The 21,624-nt window shown below is 48.6% G+C and overlaps 1 non-coding gene across 1 annotated transcript; it reads right to left on the reverse strand.

Annotated features, from left to right (window-relative positions):
- Positions 1–19,443: 19,443 nt before the first annotated feature.
- LOC133807920 (small nucleolar RNA R71) lies at positions 19,444–19,550 on the reverse strand. Its single transcript, XR_009879803.1, has one exon. It is a non-coding gene; the product is annotated as a small nucleolar RNA R71 (small nucleolar RNA).
- Between the last annotated feature and the right edge of the window lie 2,074 nt (positions 19,551–21,624).

Genomic DNA, 21,624 nt, shown 5'->3' on the forward strand with positions numbered 1-21,624 from the left:
TGAAGGGATTTTGACCTAGGGTTCGGGGCTCGATTCCGCCACTTTGTTTTGGGGATTTAGGACTTCCCGGGGGCTCGGGATTAGTCCCGAGGCTAGGTTTTGGACTTGAGGATTGGTGATGACTTTGACTTGTGGATTTTTCTTAGGTAAGCGCTAGGGCTCGGGTAAGATCGTGCTCAAGGAGTCAGGTTGATCAAGGCTACTTAATCTAAAGGTAAGAAAACCGTAACACCCGAGTTTAGGGCATGGCCCCACTGTGTGATTGTAGGGCGTGGCCCCGGATTGTATTACGTGCAAATGCTTAACCTTAAATGAACCATGATGTGTGTGAATGTTTATTTTGAATATACTATATGTGTTATTATGATGAAACGAGCGGCAGAGGCCGGGTACGGCATAGGCCGGGGCGGCCGTGGGCCGAAAGTAACACAACACATGGGATGCTTATATTCAGGGTGGGACCCAAGGGATACATGAGTTATCCTCGCGGTGAGAACCGAAACTCCAGGCTTTGGTAAGGCCTTGGGAGCGGCATGGCCGTACTTGTTTATTATGGTGGTTTTCCTATGTATCAGTGAATTATTGCCAGTTATTTGCTTTGCATATGTTATGTGTTATTTGGGTTTTCTTGCTGGGCTTCGGCTCACGGGTGCTCCGTGTGGCAGGTAAAACCAAGGAGTCAGTCAACCGGCCATGAGTATGGAGAGCGTGGGGGCGGCGCGTACATGTTCGGCCTGCCCGACTGCTTTGGTTGGGGGCATTTTGTATATGGCTGTATTTAACCATTCTTTTGATAGATGATCAAGTGTAAATCTATTTTGGTGTTGTAAACATTTTGTAAACCTTATTTTGGGATCCCAGATGTTTTATATTTAACGTTTTCAATGAAGTTGACCATTTTAAAAGAATACAGCCTTAAACTCTGGTTTAATCACACTTTTGGTTTTAGAAACCACTTTGAGTCAATTAAACGCACAATTTCTGTTTTAAACTCACTTAGTAACGGCTCTAAGCTAGTAAGGCTTTACACGGAAGTAGCGTCTACCATTTGATCGATTCGCGGAAGAGGGAAACAGTCTTTTGGGCAGGCTTTGTTTAGGTCCGTGAAGTCAATACACATTCTCCAGGACCCATTGGGTTTCGGGACCAGAACCGGGTTGGCCGACCACACGGGATAGTGTGACTCCTGGAGAAAGCCTATGGACATCAGCTTGTCCACTTCAGCTTTGACTGCTCCGGCCCTCACTAGGTCTAACGGCCTCCTCTTTTGGCGAACGGGAGTTGCAGATGGGTCGATGTTGAGTGCGTGGCACGCAACATTAGGATTAATCCCCGTCATATCAGCGTGGCACCATGCCAGGATATCCTAATTATTCTTCACAGTGGCCACGATCTTTTCTCGAATGGCCGATGGAAGGTTTTTCCCCACCTGAATGACTTTGGTGGGATCTTCCGAGTTGAGGATCACTTCCTCGACTTCCTCCATCGGCTCTATCGCCCTCTCGACCCCCAATCTAGGGTCGAGTTCGTCAACATATGCCCCTTGGGCACCTCCATTTTCTGGCAGATTCTCCGCCAAAGGAGCGGCAACAGTCGCCTCCTGGACCGTGTAGACGGATCGGACGGAGACGTTATAACAGCTTCGTGCACTTCGTTGGTCCCCTATGAGGGTGCCGATACGCCCGTTGTCACATGGAAACTTCAAACATAAGTGGCGTATCCAGGTTACTGCCCCAAAATCGATTAGGGCCGGTCGGCCTAGGATGGCATTATACGCCGTGGGGCAGTCAACCACCACGAATGTGTAGTGCCTGAAGGCACAAGCGTCGCTGTCTCCTCTGAGGGTGACTGGAAGTTGAATTTTGCCTAAGGGCATGAGTGCATCCCCATTGAACCCCTGAAGCTGGATGGGGCATGGGGTCAGATCAGTCTCGGTTAATCCGATCGCGTGGAAGGCAGCTTTGAAGAGGATGTTTACGGAGCTTCCATTATCGACGAGGATCCGTGACACCTTCTTATTGGCAATCTGGGCTTCCACGACGAGGGGATCGTTGTGGGGGAAGTGCACATGTCGGGCGTCATCTTCCGTGAAGGTGATGGGAAGATCCATCATTCGGGGACGCTGAGCAGGTGACTGAACCAAGGCGCACATCTCCCCGGTGTGTTCTAACTCCCTCAAGTACCTTTTCTGGGAGTTCCGGGTGCTTCCGGCAAGGTGTGGTCCTCCGGAAATGGTGGTTACGTGTCCGTCAACAGATGGCGGAGCAAGGCCAGGCGGATATGGATTTCCGGGTCCGGGAGCCAACATGGCAATGGGTGCCGGAGAGGTCGGAGCAGGAAGCGCTGGGAACTGGGATCCAAGAGCTTGGGGGTGACTGGCTCCAGGAGCGCTAGCGGTCCCCCTCTGTCCTGGAGAGAACGCAGCTCCGTGAACTACTCCCTGTTCGGGATAGATTATGGGTATCCTCACCCATTGACCGAGGTGTCCCGCTCTTGCCAGGGACTCGATCTCATCCTTCAGTTGAAGGCACTCGTTTGTGGTGTGCCCCACGTCTCCGTGGAACTCACACCTTTTATTGGAGTCTCGCGGACACCTTCCTCCGTGAGACACTTTCGGGGGCTTCCTGTAGTTGACCATATTACAGGTCGCTCGATAGACATTCTCTCGTGAGTCTACCAAACTGGTGTACTCCGTGAACTTGGGCTCATAGTCCTTCTGGGGCTTCTTTGAATGGTCCCCCCGGTTGGAGTTTCTTCCTCCTCGTTTATTCCGCGATTGGCTCAGATTTTGTTCTGGGCCTTCCGCTTGCGGTTCGACCGGCCGGGAGCGATACTACATCCGGTTTGTACAGCTCCGTACCCAGAAAAATGGGTTTGACTCGGCGTCTGAGCAGACGCGGAAGGCCCATACACGCATGGAGTGAACTGGGCTCCTGGAAACGTGAGGGCTGGTGCGGGAGCTTGCGAAGCAAAGCTCGGCGCAGTCACGGAGGGCGTCGGAGCTGGGGGAACTCCAAAGGCCTGTTGGTAGGCATCTTCAAGGTTGATGATTCCCTGAGCTTTCGACATGAATTCGGACAGAGTTTCTGCCCGTCTCCTTTGCATTACCCCCCATAGCAGGGAACTGACGGTAAGCCCCGATTGAAGGGTGATCAGCTTCATATCATCGCTGACCTTGGTCTTAGCAGCAGCTTCCATCATTCTTTGAATGAAAGCTTTGAGGCTCTCATTGGGTAGTTGCTTGATGTTGGTTAAGGAACCAACCTCCATGTCGTGGTCCCGGGAAGCAATGAACTGCCTCCTGAACGCGGACTGTAGCTCCTTCCAACTGTGGATGGATCCGGGAGCTAATCTTTTCCACCAGTCCTCTGCGGACTTGGTAAGGGTGAGTGAGAAGCACATGCATTTGGCATCCTCACTGACGCGCGCCACTTGCATCATCTTGTTATATTTAGCTAGATGGGTGCGCGGGTCTGTCCTCCCCTCATATAATTCTATATGAGGCATTTTGAAGTTCTCCGGGAGGGGAGTTTCCGCAATTCTCCGAATACATGGTTCCGGGTCTTCCTCCTCAGAGTCTGACAGGGCCCCACTTTGCTTCCGGACCAGCTTGGTCAAAGCAGCTATCTGTTCCTCAAGCCTCTTTGTATCACTCTCCGGGAGGTCACGTCCCCGGATCTTGTCGTTGAGATGATTTCGCAGGTCATCTCCGCGAGGCCGGGCCTTTTCTCCTTTGGCCTTTTCATACTTGGCCTCCAACCTTCTTCTTCGGTCCACCGTGGACCAGCTATCCTCGGAGTGCGTGTCCGCAGCTCGACCGTCCTGGTTGACGGAATCACTGGGGCGGTTGTTCCTTCCCCTAGGCCTGGGTGCCTTAGCACCGGGTCCTTCAGGCACAGAGTGCCCCCTTGGGGCTAAAGGACGTCTGGGCTTAGGAGCGCCAGAGACCTTCTGCGCGTGGGGGGCGCAGTTGGCCTGGTGGTTCGCGCCTTTAGGAGGTGCAGGGGCGTTAGTACGCACAGGCTCCCCAACTTTTTCTTTGCCCTTGTTAGGGGCGGCTTTGGATGGTCCAGCAACGGCTGGATTCGGCATGGTGGCCTCAGCACCACCTAAAACAGAGGCGTCCTCGTCCGAGTCGCTTAGATCTCCAAGCTTGCCTCGGAGCCGCTCCATCATGCGCTGCAATTTTTCGGAGACGTGCTCCTGCTCAGCAAGCTTGGCCTTAGTGGCCACCAGTTCCTCGGCTACTTGGACCAATTCTGGATCCTTCTCGTAGTAGTAGCCATCTTTGTAGTAACCGTCTCGGACATACTCTTCTTCGTTTTCTAAGTATGTCGTATCTTCAGTGCTGACCCGATCCTGGCGGGATGTCGGGTCTTCACCCTGGTAGTCCGAGTCTTGGGTACTTTCTCCTTCGGTCTGGGCTACCGGGGGTTCGTTCTGTACCGCGGATTTTCTTGTAGTCACCATCTTTTCAGTACGGAGTGAATACAAAAAACGTACACAGAAAAAGAGCTGACTAACAACTCTCTACAGCTCTCAATGAATGCACCAAAATGTTTACCGAGTTTTTCGGAAACGAATAAGAACAGAATAGTTAAAAGACAAGAACTGTAGAAGTGCAGAAATGTAAATAAACAAACAGGTTTTTACGTGGTTCAGGCGTTAACGAGCCCTAGTCCACGAGTCGATGTTATTATACTTGTAGAGAATTACAGTTAAACAGCTGGTGTACAAGAACCTCACAACCTCACATTGTTTCTCTCGGGTTCTCTTGGAGAAGATCAAGCTAGAGAGATTTCAGCAGAGTTCTTACTATGTAATTTGTTGGCCGTCCCCTCTATCGTAAAATGAGGGGGTCTTTATAGCTAGGGTTTTTTATTAGGGTTTTTACTTTGTCCCCCTGAGTCTTAATTACACCAGCCATAAATAGGGGATACAGTTACTCTAGTAGCATGGCTACAAGGCTCTATGTGGGTATAATTACATGAAAGTATGGGAGTTGCCAAAAGGCAGCCGTCTTTTCCAGGCGGTCAGCGGAACAGTAGGCGAAAAGGCACCTTTAGGCGTGCTGGGATGTGTGCGGTCTTGACCTGTCAGGCGGGATCCTGTGTCAGGTGAGTATCATTCCAACTATGCCTCCTCCGTGACTCGACCACTTGGTCTTATTCCGTGCGAAGCACGGAATCGTATCCGCAAAGGTAACCTGTAGAGCTTCTCCTGGAAGGACCTTCCCCGAGGGATATCCCTTCGGGAGTCCGGGAGAACTGACGAGCTTCCAGGTCGCGGTTGCTTGAAGGAGTGTGCTTGACACTAAACGGGAGAAGCGAAGCCTTTCTGTCCATCCGCGAGCCCTGGTCACCCTCCGAGGAAGACTTTGATAATTCTGCTTCCCGAAGGCTACCCATCTGAACGCTATCCGGAAATCTGGATAACAGATGCAAAACGAAAGTATTTGTGTAGCTTGTGTGGCTTTAGATTATTGCTTAATGCTGATTGCTTGTGTAATTTATCTCAGAAATGCATTATTTTACCTTGCAATTTAGTACCTTTATGTCTTAATAGGAATATTGGTAATTTTATAATCTGCCATCACATTAGAAGAAGAAGGAAAATTATTTTTGCATTATTGAATTAGATAATTGAAGCAATTGAAATTATTTTCCCCTAATTTTCATCTCTAGATTGAATATTGTTATTTGTCTAGTTTTATTTCTTTGCTTAATTAAATTAGTCTTGAAACAAATTTTTATTTGCCAAATAGAACTATAGATTAATTTATTTGGTAATTAGTTATAGTCCTTGTGGGAATGATCTCTCTCACATGAGTTATTACTTGGGAAACGATACGTATACTTGCGTGTTGAATTTTAGCAACAATTTTTTGCCGCCGTTGCCGGGGACTGCGTTAGCTAATATCGAAATAATTGAATTTTATTCTAATTTGGTATTTCTTTTCAATTTCACTAATTCTGTCATTGTCTAAATTTTTCTCATATCAGGTACAAGTAGTTTATGCGACGTCTAGGAGCTGCTACAAGAGTGCCCGTTGATCTTGAAATAGAGAAGACCTGTAGACTGAACAGAAAGAGCAAGAGATTGGAAAGAAGAGCTGAAACTGAAAGAAGGGTTGTCGTAGAAATGGCGGATCCATTAAATGGTAATAATGGGGGTGTTGTTGAAGACCAAGCTAATGGCCAGAATCAACCAGCCAGAAGCTTGAGGGATTATGTATTGCCCACCATTACAGGGGTTCAGTCTTGCATCAGACCACCTACTGTAGATGCCAACAATTTTTAGATAAAACCTGTTGTTGATGGTGAGAACTCGTTAACCAAGTTAAATTAAAAAAATAGAAATGTAGAGATTATCAAATAAAAAACACTTCAAAGATCTAAATGGAAACTCAAAGAATAGTTGCAGAAAGAAAATGGTGAACTGAATTTGTATTTCTTATGGTGTAGTGCTACAGTGTTTTTTCCAACCCCCTTCCATGTGGAAGTGTGGTTCCTTTTATAGTGGGCTCTAATGGCCCCTGATACATTGTGGTCCAGGGGACCAGATGGTATCAAGTACACTGTCAGGAGAGTGGTCTCAGGGGTAGTGGTGTTGGCTACAGTACATGGTCAGGGGTGTGGAAGTGGTGCCGCCACTCTTTGTAGCCCTTACTGCCACTACTTGTTGAGTACAGGTGTCAGGTCTGTACCTTTGTCTATGCAGACAGGTATGTACCCCTTTAAAGGTACCTTGTTTGTATTTCTTGACTCTTGTGGGCCACCTTGAACAACATCTCTGGTTGGTCTCCACGTAAGTGGTCCCAACCGGCTAACTGAAGAGGGGGTATCTCGTTGGTGGCCCCAACCCCACCAAGTGACGTAGGGCCCTTTCAACGAGGTGGGTGCGCGCTCATGTGCGGCCTCACGAGATGCCTAGGCACGCGAGGCGTGTGCGTCCAATCAGAGGCGTGCGAAACGGAGGGGACTCACGAGACGCCTAGGCACGCGAGGCGTGCGTGTGCTAGCAGGGGCATGCGAGACGGAGGGGCCTCGCGAGACACCTGGGCATGTGAGGTGTGTTCGAGCCAGCAGGGGTGTGCGAGACGGAGGGGCCTCACAAGATGCCTGGGTATGCGAGGCGTGTTCCTGCCAACAGGGGTGTGCGAGATGGGGGGGCCTCGCGAGACGCCTGGGCACGTGAGGCGTTCATATGCACGCGCAAGGTACCCGTGGGCCTCCGGGGTGGTGCGGCCTCCCGAGATTCCTGGGCTCGCGAGGTGTCTGAGGTGTATGCCACCCTCACGAGGCGCGAAGCCATCTGGGCAGTCGCAGGAGATGCTGGGCCATATGGGCAGACACGCGAGGCGATGGTGGCCCGAGGCCACCGCAACTCAACCATATATTTAGACTTTCATGGGACCTGAGCATGTACTTTGGGTCTTTTACAAGCATGAAATTTTGAGCATCCACACTTTCCCCCCAGTCTCGGAGAGGACGTTTAGGTGCTCTGGTAGACTCTTCTCTTTGATTCTTATAAATAGGCCCTCATGCCAAGCCTATTATTTACACTTCATCACCTTAGCTTAGTGGCATTTAGATCATTGCTCTTTTCAAGAGGTAAGGGGTTCAATCCCCCACAACCTAACTTTTGCTATTGTTTCCTCCCTTTTTTTTTTTATATAGTTGAGCTAATTTTTGCTATGTTTATATCCCTTCACATATTTGAAGGCTAACACATCTTTTCTGTTTATTTTTGCAAACGCGTACTTTCGACCACTTCCCTCTATTCGACCATGACGGAGCTTTTGGCCCTCGACCTCCTTTTGACCACATCAACGCCAAATTTTACTTACTTGAGGTATACTTTCTTTCTCCCTATGTTTATTGGGTCCAAATTAGCACCACTCGAGATGGGGTACTTTGGCCTGAGCTCGTCGCGAGTTAGCCTTGATGCATACCCCTGTATTCATATCTCGTAGTGGGTCATTCAGAGCGTTTGTGCCTAGAGGTTTTGAGCCCATTCCTTTGTGTTTTGTAGTAATCCTACCATTTATACGTGAACCCTTTTTGCTTTTGGGATGAGGTCTCATGGCAAGTGAAGGTACGTTCGGCATTCCTCTGGGGGTCGAGTTTGTTGACTTTTCTTCAGACTCAGAGTCCACTGAGGAAAATCCTTACCATGACCATGACACCTTAAGCCAGGCCCGTATTCGTCACCTCGAGCACATGGCTAAACTTAGGCATAAGATTTGGGTGGTAGAGAGAAAAATTGAATCAGTGTTGAGAGGAGACGGAGTACCTTTCCCCCTTGACCTTAACGACCATGTATCGAACCTTAGGGTGACCCTTTTAGATTTGCAGACGGAGTTGGAGTTTATGGAGGGACATCTTCCGCCTGAGCCTCCTAGCCCGTTCTTTCCTGATGACTGTCACAGGGCCGCCCCGTCTTCTCTTCAGCCCTTATTTTCGATCTTCCCTAGTTTAGTGCTTCCGCAGCCGGTGCCCCGGTGGAAGACTCTTGCTAGGAAGAAAAAATGGAGGGTAAAGTGTTCTGTCTCCTCCTCACCTTTTTCTTTTGGTTTGGCAGATATGTCGAAGAGAGGACGAAAACAGGTGTCTGTTGATGACCGGGATGATGCTCCCCTATTGGCATCCACCCTAGTGTCCCACATGTCTGAAAATAAATTGATGGAAATTGTAGAGCACTACCATGTTCCTCTGGAGTACGCATTATATACCCCTCCGGACAAGTGCTGGGTTGACTGGCCTAATACTGGCTCCGTGGCCCTTAGCGAGCATATCCTGAAGGTGGGTGGTACAATCCCATTACACCCGTTCTTCGTCATGGTTCTCAACTATTTTGACCTCGCTCCACTTCAGCTGGCACCCAACAGTTGGCTGACCTTGAGCTGCCTCTTTATCGCGTTTATGGAACTTGTCTGTCGTGCTCCTACGGCCCAAGAGGTGCATTTCCTGTACAATCTCATGCCCTCTCCCAAATCCAAGGGCTTTTATTTCCTGCAAAAAGCCAATACTACAATCCCCTTGATAGATGGCGCAATGTCCAACCCGGGGTACTGGAAGTAGGACTTTTTCTTTGTGCAGGACCCCCTTTCTGTTCGTGAGCACTTTCGTTCTGCTCCCAGTAAGTAGTTCGAGCCACCTTTTTTTTTTCCTTTTTGAAACTTATTGTTTTATAACTTATGTTTGTGTCGACAATGGTGTGAATCGTGCAGAGTAGTTTGCCATACCTGTAGTTGTTGGATCGGAGGTGGACGCTATGAACACATTCCTCAGTACTAACTGCGCCATGAGAAAGGCTACATACCTCTTCACTGTGGAAAAACTCAACCTTCACAAGTTGTCCCCGGTTTTAGATCCTGGGTTACTATGGACTCTTCCCGGGTCAAAGAAGACGAAGGATGCCTCGGCTGAGCCTTGCTCGGATGAAGGTGAGGTCGAGTGTGTGCTGGAGGGAGTCTCCCTTGGACACGGGCAACCTCACCTGCCATCTCCGCCTCTCGGGGAATGCCCTCCCTTTGCTCCATTCGACCCTGACATGGCTTCCCAATCCAAGGACCTATAGGCCATGCGGGGGCATTTTTTTTGCCCCGATGCTGCGGACTTTGAGGCTTTTCCTCAGGCTCCCCTTGACCCCGATCCATCGAGGGCTTACTTTCCCGATCTTCCTGTACCCCCACCTGATCTACCCGGGGCTCATTTTTCCGATCTTCCTACGCACCCTCCTATTTCGGCGAGCGGGTGGTCTGTCCTCACCAAGCCAGGTACCCTTGGTTAGGAAGGGGCGCCCTGGGTGGGCTGCATGGCGGCCTGTTACGGGCGGCGGTATGTCCAGATTGCCTCAGGCCTCCCCGAAGCTGATTGGAGTGGTCTTGGGAGTTTCACTATGTCGGACCTTGGGGAGACTCTTACGCGCTCTACTGCCTGGGTGAGTTTAGGCCTCTTATGTCGGCCTTATATCTTTTTATTCCTTTTTTTTGTTACTTATCACTGTTGTTGTTATTTTTCTTGTGCAGGCCTATACCGTGGCTCAGCGGTTTGCCGACTCAGCTCACAACCTTTCCACGTCGAATGCCGAGAGGGACCGTCTTGCGGTTCAGGTCCAGGAGCTCGAGGGGGAGCTTGCTGAAACGAGGTCTAGGCTAGAAAAGGCTTTGGCGAAAATTTCTGCCTCATCGAAAAAGAAGAAGAGGGCGATTGCCAAGGCCACGATGTTGCAGGAAAGGATCACCAACCTAAAGGCCGAACTCCAGGGTGCCAAGGCTGCCGCGGCTGCGTCGCAGGAGAGGGTCGCTTCCTTGGAGGGCGAACTTGAGGGTGCTAAGTCTACTACAGTCGCGTCGCAGGAGAGGGTCGCTTCCTTAGAGGTGGACAGGGCAGCTATTGAGTATAGGTCCATAGAGCGCGCCCTTTACGGTGTATGGAGGCAGGATCCAAACTTCAATTTCTCCTCCTTCGGCGAGCACGCTGTTGCCCGGACGGCTGGGTGGAACGCCCGTAGCAGGAGGCTTTGAGATCGTCACTTCATAATTTTTTCCAATTAGTCCGCTGTGAATGTATGCTCGTTCGATCCTTATTGTGCTTGTAATAAATTTTTTATTTTTTATAAAATCTTGTCATATTACCAAGACTCTCTTTTAATATATACATATGCGGTTATTCTCCTCTGTGTTTGAGGTCTTTTTGAGCCCGTATAATGGGGTTTGGTAGGTTCCCCTCTTTTATTTATCAGGCTAGAGATCCTTTGGAGCCCATGTGAAAGGGTTCAATGGGTCCTTTTTTGGTGCCTCTTGATTGTTCTTATAAGGATATATTGACCCCTTTGGATTTAGCTATCCTTTTATATATTTTTGCGCGCACTTATTATTTCTTGCAAGAAGCATCCTTCTCGTCATTATTCATAGTACTATTTTTTGCAAGGGTCTCTTTTAGGACCATTTTTGGCTAGACGGCTTGGTGGCCGCTCTAGGCTTATTGGCGGGTGCTCTTTCTGGGGCTTCTACCTTTGAGAGAGTATCTGCCTTTATTTGGAAGCTTGTTTTTTTTTTTATAAGACCTTTTGGCCTCCTTGATGTTCGTAAGGGTAGCTAATCCTTGTGAACTTCAGGAGATGCCTTGCAAGGTCTCCTCCCTATTTGTTAGGGTTCACCACGCATTTTTTTTTTTAAGAATTCGTTTAAGGCCATGATACAAGGGGTCCTTTTGGGTTCCTCTTGATAGAGGGTCCTTTTTAGGATACGAGGAGTCTTTTTAAGGAACTTGTTTAAGGCCCTGATATAAGGGGTCCTTTTGGGTTCCTCCTGATAGGGGGTCCTTTTTAGGATCCTCCTGATATAGGGTCCTTTTTAGGATCCTCCTGATACGAGGAGTCCTTTTTAGGATCCTCCTTTTTAGGAGCTCTTTTTAGGATATGAGGAGTCCCTTTAAGGAACTCATTTAAGGCCCTGATATAAGAGGTCCTTTTGGGTTCCTCCTGATAGAGGGTCCTTTTAGGATCCTCCTGATAGAGGGTCCATTTTAGGGTCCTCCTGATACGAGGAGTCCTTTTTAGGATCCTCCTTTTTAGGAGCTCTTTTTAGGATATGAGGAGTCCCTTTAAGGAACTCCTTTAAGGCCCTGATATAAGGGGTCCTTTTGGGTTCCTCCATTTTAGGATCCTCCTGCTTGCTGTATGCATTGCCTCCTGTCCTACCCCCCAAGTGGCTGGTGAAATTTATTTCGGTAGGCACTTTGGTTGATGCTCGCATAGAGAAGAAAAATAATATGCGAAGTTGTGAATAGTTTCATTCATAGTAGGCAGGTTACAACCATATATATATATATATATATAAAGTTTACATCTACTTGGGAGGTTATCTAGGCAACCTCATTGATTTTTGTCTACTAAGCTAACATAACACACAACAAACTAAGCACAGATACTGCTTGCATTAGATGTGGAAGTCTCACTGGTAGTACTTCTTGAGGTGTTCCGCATTCCATGCTCGAGGCACGACAGTGTCGTCCATGTGCGGCAGCTTATAGGTGTTTGGTGGTATGCACTGAGCAACCTGGTAGGGTCCTTCCCAGTTCGCCCACAGTACCCCTGCCCCCAGGTCTCACGTGTTGGGGAGTACCTTCCTCAATACTAAGTCTCCTACCCTGAACTTTCTCTCTCGCACCCTTGAATTGTAATACCTCGCTACTCGTTGCTGATATGTGGCCAGCCTTAGTTGTGCCCTTTCTCTCTTGGCTTCTAGCAGGTCCAAGTTCCCGACCAACGCTGTGATGTTAGCCTGGTCATCGTATGCTTGCGTGCAAAAGGAGTTAGCCTTCATTTCTACCAGAAGGATAGCTTCACAGCCGTAGGCCAAGGCGAAAGGTGTCTCCCCAGTGGTGGAATGGGGGGTGGTCCTGTAGGCCCAGAGCATATTTGGGAGTTCCTCGACCAAGGCCCCCTTCAACTTTTCCAACTTAGTTTTCAAGTTCCTTTTTAGGATCTTATTGATGGCCTCTACTTTCCCATTGGCTTGGGGGTGTACTACTGCAGAGAAACTCCTGCTGATTCCTTTTTCCTTGCAGTAGTCCTCGAAAACCCCTCCTTCAAATTGCGTTCCATTGTCAGAGATGATCTTGTAAGGTTTTCCGAACCTGCAAATAATATATTTGTTGACGAAGGTGGTGATCTGCTTAGCCGTTATGTTGACTAAAGGCTCCGCTTCCACCCACTTAGTGAAATAGTCGACTGCTACCACCGCGTACTTAGCTCCTCCTCTTCTAGCTGGCAGTGCCCCTATCAAGTCAATCCCCCACACAGCGAAGGGCCACAGGCTGGTCATGCTCACCAGATCATTTGGTGACTGTCGTGGGTAAGTCGCGTGTCTCTGGCACTTGTCACACCTTCTTGCGAAGTCACTCGTGTCCTTATCCATGGTAGGCCAATAATACCCCTGGCGGATGGCCTTTTTTGCCGTGGACTACCCCCCAGCATGGTTTCCACATTCCCCTTCGTGTATCTCTTGTAAAACTTTTGACGCCTCCCCCTTATCAACGCACCGCAGGAGTGGGGTAGAGAAGCCTCTCTTATACAAGATTCCATCTACTAGGGTGTACTGGGTGGCTTTGTAAACCATTCTGGGGGCCTCTTTCTTATCGTAGGGCGAGGTCCTGTAATTCAAGTACCTCCTAATGGGGGAAAACCATGGCTCCTCGGAGCTCTTGACCGTGTTGATCCTCTCTTCGGCTATGCTTGGCTTGGGGAGATATTCGACTGATATAGACTCAAGCGTATCTTCGTCTTGTGTGGAGACGAGTTTGACGAGTACATCGGCGTTCGCGTTCTACTCCCTAGGGATCTATTCTATCATGTATTTTTCGAACTGATCCAAATACTCCTTAACCTTGGTGAGGTATGTAGCCATTTTTTGACCTCTAGCTTGGTATTCGCCCTTCACCTGAAACACTACCAGTTGTGAGTCACTAAAGACATGCAAGTGGGATACCTTTAACCCCTTAGCTAGCTGCATGCCAGCCAACAACGCCTCATATTCTGCCTCATTATTGGAAGCCTCGAATCTAAATCTTAAGGCACAATACATCTTATGCCCTTCAGGTCCCGTCATCACTATGCTAGCACCGACTCCCCCTTCGTTAGACGCCCCATCTACATGGAGGCTCCATTCTTCGGGGTGCCTCTCCTCTTCATGTGCCGGTCCATCCTCCTCTATTTCCCCCTCCTCTGGGGATCGGTAGGCAAACTCGACTATAATGTCTGCAAGTACCTACCCGTTGATTGAGGTCCTTGGGGTGTAAGTGATGTCGAACTGACTCAATTCAATCGACCATTTTAACAATCTTCTTGAAGTTTCTGGCTTGTGCAAGACTTGACGCAGGGGGGTGTTGGTGAGCACCTCAATTGCATGAGCATGAAAATAGGGCCTCAACTTTTGAGAAGCCACTATTATGGCACATGCTAACTTCTCTATTTCTGGGTACCGCATTTCTGCGTCTACCAACCGCTTACTCACATAGTAGATAGGTTGCTGGTGCTTCTTTTCTCTCTTTACCAAGGCGGTGCTTATGGCATGTGCCGATACAGCTAGATACAGGTAAAACTTCTCCCCTTTTTCTGGCTTGGCCAAAAGGGGTGGCTTTCCTAGTTGTTCCTTTAGCTTGGTGAAGGCATCCTAGCATTCATCATCCCAAGCAAACTTTTTGTTCCCTTTTAAGATGTTGAAGAAAGGTAGGCATTTGTCAGTAGACCTAGAGATGAACCTATTGAGGGCAGCCACTCCCCCTGTCAAGCATTGCACCTCTTTTTTGCTTCGTGGTGGGCTCATTTCCAGCAAGGCCTTGATTTTTTCAGGATTAGCCTCAATACCTCAAGAATTTACCATGAAACCCAGGAATTTTCCTAACGAAACTCTGAAGGTGCATTAGAGTGGATTCAGCTTCATTTTATACCTTCGAAAGTTGTTGAACATCTCCCTGAGGTCACTGGTGAGCTCCTCCGCTTTCTTTGTCTTCACCAGCTTATCTTCCACGTACACTTCCATGTTCCTTCCTATTTGATTCACAAACATTTTGTTCACCAACCTATGTAGGTGGCACCTGCGTTTTTTAAACCAAAGGGCATCACTTTATAGCAGTATAGTCCCTTGTCCGTTATGAACGAAGTGTGCTCCTCATCAGCAGGGTTCATGGGTCTTTGGTTATACCCAGAATATGCGTCCATGAAGCTAAGTAGGTCGTGTCCCGCTGTGGCGTCTACCAATCGGTCTATCCTAGGAAGCGGGAAGCTGTCCTTAGGGCACGCCTTGTTGAGGCTGGTAAAATCCACACAAGTCCTCCATTTTCCATTGGGCTTCGGGGCTAGTACTGGATTCGACACCCATAGTGGGTAAAATGCCTCTCAAATGAACCAGTTCGCCTTCAGCTTGTCAACCTCCTCTTTTAGGGCCGCGTATCTCTCTGGGTCTAGTGCTCTCCTTTTTTGCCTCACCGGCCTTGCTTTCGGGTCGATGTTCAGATGGTGGCACATGACCATTGGGTCTATTCCTACCATATCCTTGTGACTCCAGGCGAATACATCGAGGTTGGCTTTTAAGAACTCTACTAGTTCTCCTTCATGTCACCGGAAAAATTCTTTCCTACCTTCTACTTTCTCAACGGCTCATTCATGACCGTTACTTCCTCCAATTCCTCTATTGGTTCAGCTCTTGGCTCTTCTGCGACTCATGGGTCCAACTCGCTTGGGTTCGCGCCTTCATGCACAACCATCACCATAGGTGCTGTCGGCTTTGTGGCTGTGCGAAGGGATGTGTTATAGCATTCCCTCGCTTCCTTGTACTTTCCTTTCATGCATGCTATTCCTATAGGAGTTGGGAATTTTATAGCTATATGGTATATAGAAGTTAACACCTTCAATTCGCTTAGGGAAGGTCTCCCTAATACCGTGTTGAAGGCTGAGGCGCAATCTACCACAACAAAGTTTGCCATTATGGTGGTTTGTCTGGGCTGATCTCCCATAGTAAGGCTAACTCAATTGCCCCCAAGGGCTGTATCAAATCTCTCGTAAATCCATACAAAGAAGTAGTGCAAGGCTTTAGGTGGCAGAGGCTTAGTCCCATCTTCTCCAGCGCTGGGCGATACAAGATGTCCACAGAGCTTCCGTTATCCACCAAGACCCAATGCATCCTCAAGTTAGCAAGCTGGACAGTCAACACTAAGGGGACATTGTGGGGGAAGTGTACACCCCGAGCGTCTTCTTCGGTGAAGGTTATTGAGTCACTTTCACCCTTGAAACTCTTCGGGGGGCGCTGCTCCTGACTTAGGACGCATGGTGGTGGACTTCATCTGGCCTCCCTGGCATATCTTTCTTATCCCTTCCTTGATTCGCCCCCGAATCTTGGTCCTCCAAAAATGGTCCTGACCTCTACTTGCACTTCTGGAGCTACTTCTCGCGCCCGCGGCGAGGATGCTCCTTCTTCTGGCCTATGGTTCTCCTTGCGCACATATCTGCCCAAATGCCCCCTGCGGATGAGATCCTCAATTTCCACCTTCAAATGGTTGCATTCTGCAGTTGTGTGGCCAATATCTTTGTGATACTGGAAATACTTGCTGGGGTCTCTTTTAAACCGGTCTATTTTCATTGGCGAGGGCCTTCTGAATGGGACCTGGTTTTCGTTTGTAATGAAAATATGCTCTCTCGCATGGGTGAGGTTAGTATAAAAATTGTAGGGGCCTTGTCTGCGCTCGTCAGAGCACTGATGCTTCTATGGTCGATCATCTCTTGCCCCCTCATAGACCCTCTTTTTCTTTGCATTTCCTTGGCTCTCCCGGATTGAGGGCTTCGGTGAATTCTGGTCTTTTCTGGCCTTGAGGCTCTTGTGAATATACTTTTGTGCCCGCTCGTAGAAATCATCCATGTCTTTGACCTCCCTCTTGAGCATGTTATCCCATAACTTGCTTCCTGGGCGCACTCCAGCTGTGATGGCCATTTTCAGCTCTCTGCGGGTCAAGCTCCCTACTTTAGCAACCTCCATATTGAACCTGTGAATGTAGCTCTTTAGACTCTCATTTTCTCCTTGCTTCACATTGGCGAGGCTGGTGCCTGGCATCGTGTAGTCCCGCACGGCGTGGTGCTGCTGGAGGAATTCATCAGAAAACTGTTGCCAACATCTGATGGACCACGGTCTAAGTCTTTTGAACCATTTGTATGCAGGTCCTTTCAACGTGACAGCGAAGCAATGACATCTGACCCCGCTACTAATTCCCCTCAGCTTCATCAGGTCGTTAAATGCAACCAGGTGGTATTTCAGATTTGTGCTTCCTTCGTAGGGGGTCATATGGGGCTCCTTGAAGTTGGCCGGGAGCCGGATGGCTTAGTTCTCCTTGATGATGGGTGACTCATGATTGAACTCATCCTCAAAGGCTTGACCTCTGGAGGCGGTGATGATTTTTCTTCGTAGCCTCCTCATTTCGGTGTCCAGGTCTTGCCTCCTCTTGCTTAGGGAGTCTCTTAGAGCGGATGGGTTAGGATCCCCCTTCCCTTTGCCTTCCCGGGGTACCATAGGGGGTGTGGTCCTTTTACCCGCCCTCTTTTTGTTGAGTTCTTCTCGTAAATCTGAGGGTGTTTTCCTTGAGGTGACCTCGTCATTGTTATGAGGGGCAGCATTGGCCTTCGTCTCTGGCTTCTGAGGCTGTTTCGGTGGTCCGGGACGTTCGCACTGCTTCGTCCGGGGGGTGTTACTAGTGGAGACTCGGGTCCTTCCGTTATCTACTGGGACGGTGGTTCTTACCCCCCTCTGGTCTCCCTTTTTTTTCTTAGGGAGTGTCACGTTTGATCTCCCTTGCAACAACCCATTTAGCACCTCTTGCATGTTTTCCAGGGTGGTTTCTAGCCTCTGATTCTTGCAGTGAAGTTCTTGTATCTCATCTTCGTAGAATTGAGACTTTGAACTCGAGCTGACGGAGTGGACCCAAGGGTGCTTGTCAGCCAGACGCTTTGACGGGCCTAGATCTTGCCGACCGGGGCTTGGCACCTGCGGCGGCCTTGGAGGCAGGAACTCATCGGCACCTCTTGCTGGGGCAGCCGCCGACCTTGGACGATCCCCCTCAGGTGGGACTGCTGGGGACGAGGCCTCCCTTTCGTCACTAGGAACCTCAGGCTCCCTTGGGGCCTCCATGTTTGCTAGTGGAGGGGGATCCTTCATGGAGGCTTTTAGATGATCTTCGTCAAGATGGAACTCCACCTCGCGTAGCACTCTCAACCGTTTCGAACGTCGCGGCATTTTTTCCTATCAGAATCGACGGAAGAATAGTGACTTGCAATATATCCTTCCCACAGACGGCGCCAAACTGTTGACGGTGAGAACTCGTCAACCAAATTAAATTAGAAAAATAGAAATGTAGAGATTGTCAAATAAAAGAAAACTTCAAAGATCTAATTGGAAACTCAAATAACAGTTGCAGAAAGAAAATGGTGAACTGCATTTGGATTTCTTATGGTGTAGTGCTACAGTGTTTTTTCCAACCCCCTTCCATGTGGAAGTGTGGTTCCTTTATAATGGTCTATAATGGCCCCTGATACATTGTGGTCCAGGGGCCCAGATCGTATGCAAGTACACGGTCAGGAGAGTGGTCTCGTGGGTAGTGGTGTTGGCTCCAGTACATGTTCAGGGGTGTGGAAGTGGTGCCGCCACTCTTCGTACTACCCCTTACCGCCACTACTTGTCGAGTACAGGTGTCAAGTCTGTGCCTTCATCTATGAAGACAGGTAGTACCCCTTTAAAGGTACCTTGTTCGTATTTCTTGACTCTTGTGGGCCACCTTGAAAAAATATTTGGTTGGCCTCCATGTAAGTGGTCCCAACTGGCTAACTGAAGAGGGGGTGTCTCGTTGGTGGCCCCAACCCCACCAAGTGACGTAGGGCCCATTCAACGAGGTGGGCATAGCATGCAATAAGGCTGGTGAGGCAACATAGACGCAAGGCACTATGGGCATGCGAGACGTAGAGGCCTCGCAAGGGACCTGGGGCACGCGAGGCGCTCATGTGCAGCCTCGCGAGATGCCTAGGCACACGAGGCGTGTGCGTGCCAGCAGGGGTGTGCGAGATGGAGGGGCCTCGTGAGACGCTTTGGCATGTGAGGCGTGTGCATGCCAGTAGGGGTGTGCGAGACGGAGGGGCCTCGCGAGACTCCCGGGCATGCGAGGTGTGTGCGTGCCAGCAGGGGCATGCGAGACAGAGGGGCATCGCAAGATGCCTAGGCACGCGTGGCTTGTTCATGCCAGTAAGGGCGTGCGAGACGGAGGGGCCTCGCGAGACACCTGGGCACGCGAGGCATGTGCGGGCCAGCAGGGGAGTGTGAGACGGAGGGGCCTCGCGAGATGCCTAGGCACACGAGGCGTTCATATGCGCGCGCAAGGCACCCGTGGGCCTCCGGGGTGGTGCGGCCTCGCGAGATTCCTGGGCGCCGAGGCATCCGAGGTGCATACCACCCTCACGAGGCGCGAGGCCATCTGGGCAGCCGCAGGTGATGCTGGGCCATATGGGCAGAAGTGCAAGGTGATGGTGGCCCGAGGCCACCGCAACTCAACCATATATTTAGACGTTCATGGGACCTAAGCATGTACTTTGGGTCTTTTACAAGCATGAAATTTTGAGCATCCACATCTGCCATTCTGCAAATGGTTCAATCCAGTGTCCAGTTTGGGGGACTACCAACTGGAAGACCCAAACATGCATCTTGCTAACTTCGTTGAGCTCTGTCAGACATTCAAGATGAATGTAGTTAATGATGATGCAATCAGACTCAGATTATTTCTATTTTCTCTGAGGGAGCGAGCCAAGATTTGGTTGGTATCTTTGCCACCTAACTCAATCTATACATGGAATGATCTTGCACTAAAGTTTCTCTCCAAGTTCTTTCCTCCAGCCAAGGCAACTAAGCTGAGGGGGGAGAACAAAAATTTCTACCAGCTGGATAATGAATCTTTATATATGGCGTGGGAGAGATTTAAAGACCTGATAAGGAAGTGCCCACATCATGGGATTGAGAGATGGATGTTAGTCCATAACTTTTATAATGGGTTATGTGGTACCACTCGCACACTCATTGATGCACCAGCTGCTGGGGAATTTATGAGGAAGAGCGCCAATTAGAAGAAATGGCCATTAATAATAAACAGTGGCCAAGTGAGAGAGGCAACTCGAAGAAAGCGGCTGGTTTGCATAAGATTGATGCAATATCTAAGTTAATTGCTCAGGTGGAGGCTTTGCCTAAACAGTTGCAAGGTAGTACAATGGCAGCCCCCGAGATGCAAGCTCATACAATGTGTGAATTATGTGGGGGTCCTCATGCTTATGAAAAGTACCAATATGCGGATGTAAATAATATGCCATTGGAACAAGCTCATGACATTGGGTATTTTCCTCGTCAAAATAACAACAACAACCCTTATTCAAACTTTTTTAACCAAGGGTGGAGGAATCAACCTAATTTTTCCTGAAAGAATGATCAACAACGTCAATCTTCAATTCAACAACCACGACAGCCATTTCAGCAACCACCTCAAGGGTTCTATCAATAGAGATTTAGGCCTCAACAACAACCACCTCAGCCGCCTATGCAACAACAACAGAATCCTGTGAGACAGCCTGATACTTAGTCTGATGTTCTTAATCAATTCATGATTGAGACGTGTTCTTTTATTAGAAATTTGGAGACTCAGATAGGGTAATTGCTACTCTTATGGCCAACCTTGGTCAAGGTGACCTGCCTAGCACAAATGATGTTCACCCAAAAGAGTAATGTCAGGCTATTACATTGAGAAGTGGAAAGAGGTACGAAGGGCCAAGCTCAAAACAGTCAGTTGAAGACAAGGGTCAGGATCAACAGGCACAGGGCACATTGGATCAGAAGAAAGATGAGGACAAGGTTACTAAAAACATATCAGTCGAGGAAGCTACACCGCCAGTCAGTATTGATAATCATATTAAGATTCCCTATCCTCAAAGACTACGCAAGAACAACTTAGATAAGTACTTTTCGAAATTTCTGGAAGTATTCAAGAAACTGCATATAAACATTCCATTTGCGGAGGCTCTAGAGCAGATGCCCAGTTATGTGAAACTCATGAAAGACATCCTGTCTAAGAAAAGAAAAATGGGAGAATATGAAACTGTGGCATTAACTGAAGAGTGTAGCGCTATTCTGCAAAGGAAACTCCCTCAGAAGCTGAGAGATCCTGGGAGTTTTACTATACCTTGCACCATAGGGAATATTGAGAGCATGAATGATCTATGTGATTTGGGAGCAAGCATTAATCTGATGCCACTTTCAGTTTTCAAAAGATTAAAGCTGGGGGAAGTAAGGCCTACCATGTTGACATTACAATTAGCAGACCGTTCATTGGCACATCCTCGAGGTATAATAGAAGATGTCCTAGTGAAGGTGGACAAGTTTATCTTCCTAGCATATTTTATTGTACTTGATATGGAGGAGGATACAAATGTTCCACTCATCCTTGGTAGACCATTCTTGGCTATAGGGAAAGCTTTGATTGATGTGCAGAAAGGTGAGTTGAAGCTAAGAGTATAAGGTGAGGAAGTTCTTTTCAATGTACTCAGGGCTATGACTTACTCTGGGGCCAGTGATAGCTGTTTCTTTATGGACGTGGCGAAGAGTCTAGTGGATGAGAAGAAGGTAGTAGAAGAACCTCTTGAGTTGAGTCTGATAGAGGGGAAGTTACTGAACAAGATGGGAAGGAAGCCATGGAGTATGTGAAGTGGTTGAACGCTTATAGGCCTTTGAAGAGGAAGTACTTTAAAGAGCTCGATTTCGTGCCTACAAGACCATTGCCTTCAGTTGAGAAGCCGCCAGAGTTAGAATTGAAGGTATTCCCTCATCACTTGCGATATGAATTCCTCGGTAAGAACAAGACACTTCCTGTGATTGTATCTGCTTTGCTCTCGGATGTTGAAATAGAGAAGTTACTAAGGGTGTTGCGCATGCATATGAGAGCCATTGGCTGGACTTTGGCTAACATCAAGGGGATCAGCCACTCAACAGTGATGCACAAAATTATGATGGAAGATAGAATTAAGCCAACTATTGATGCTCAAAGA

This window comes from Humulus lupulus, chromosome X, assembly GCF_963169125.1.
Source record: "Humulus lupulus chromosome X, drHumLupu1.1, whole genome shotgun sequence".
In the NCBI taxonomy this organism is placed as follows: domain Eukaryota; kingdom Viridiplantae; phylum Streptophyta; class Magnoliopsida; order Rosales; family Cannabaceae; genus Humulus; species Humulus lupulus.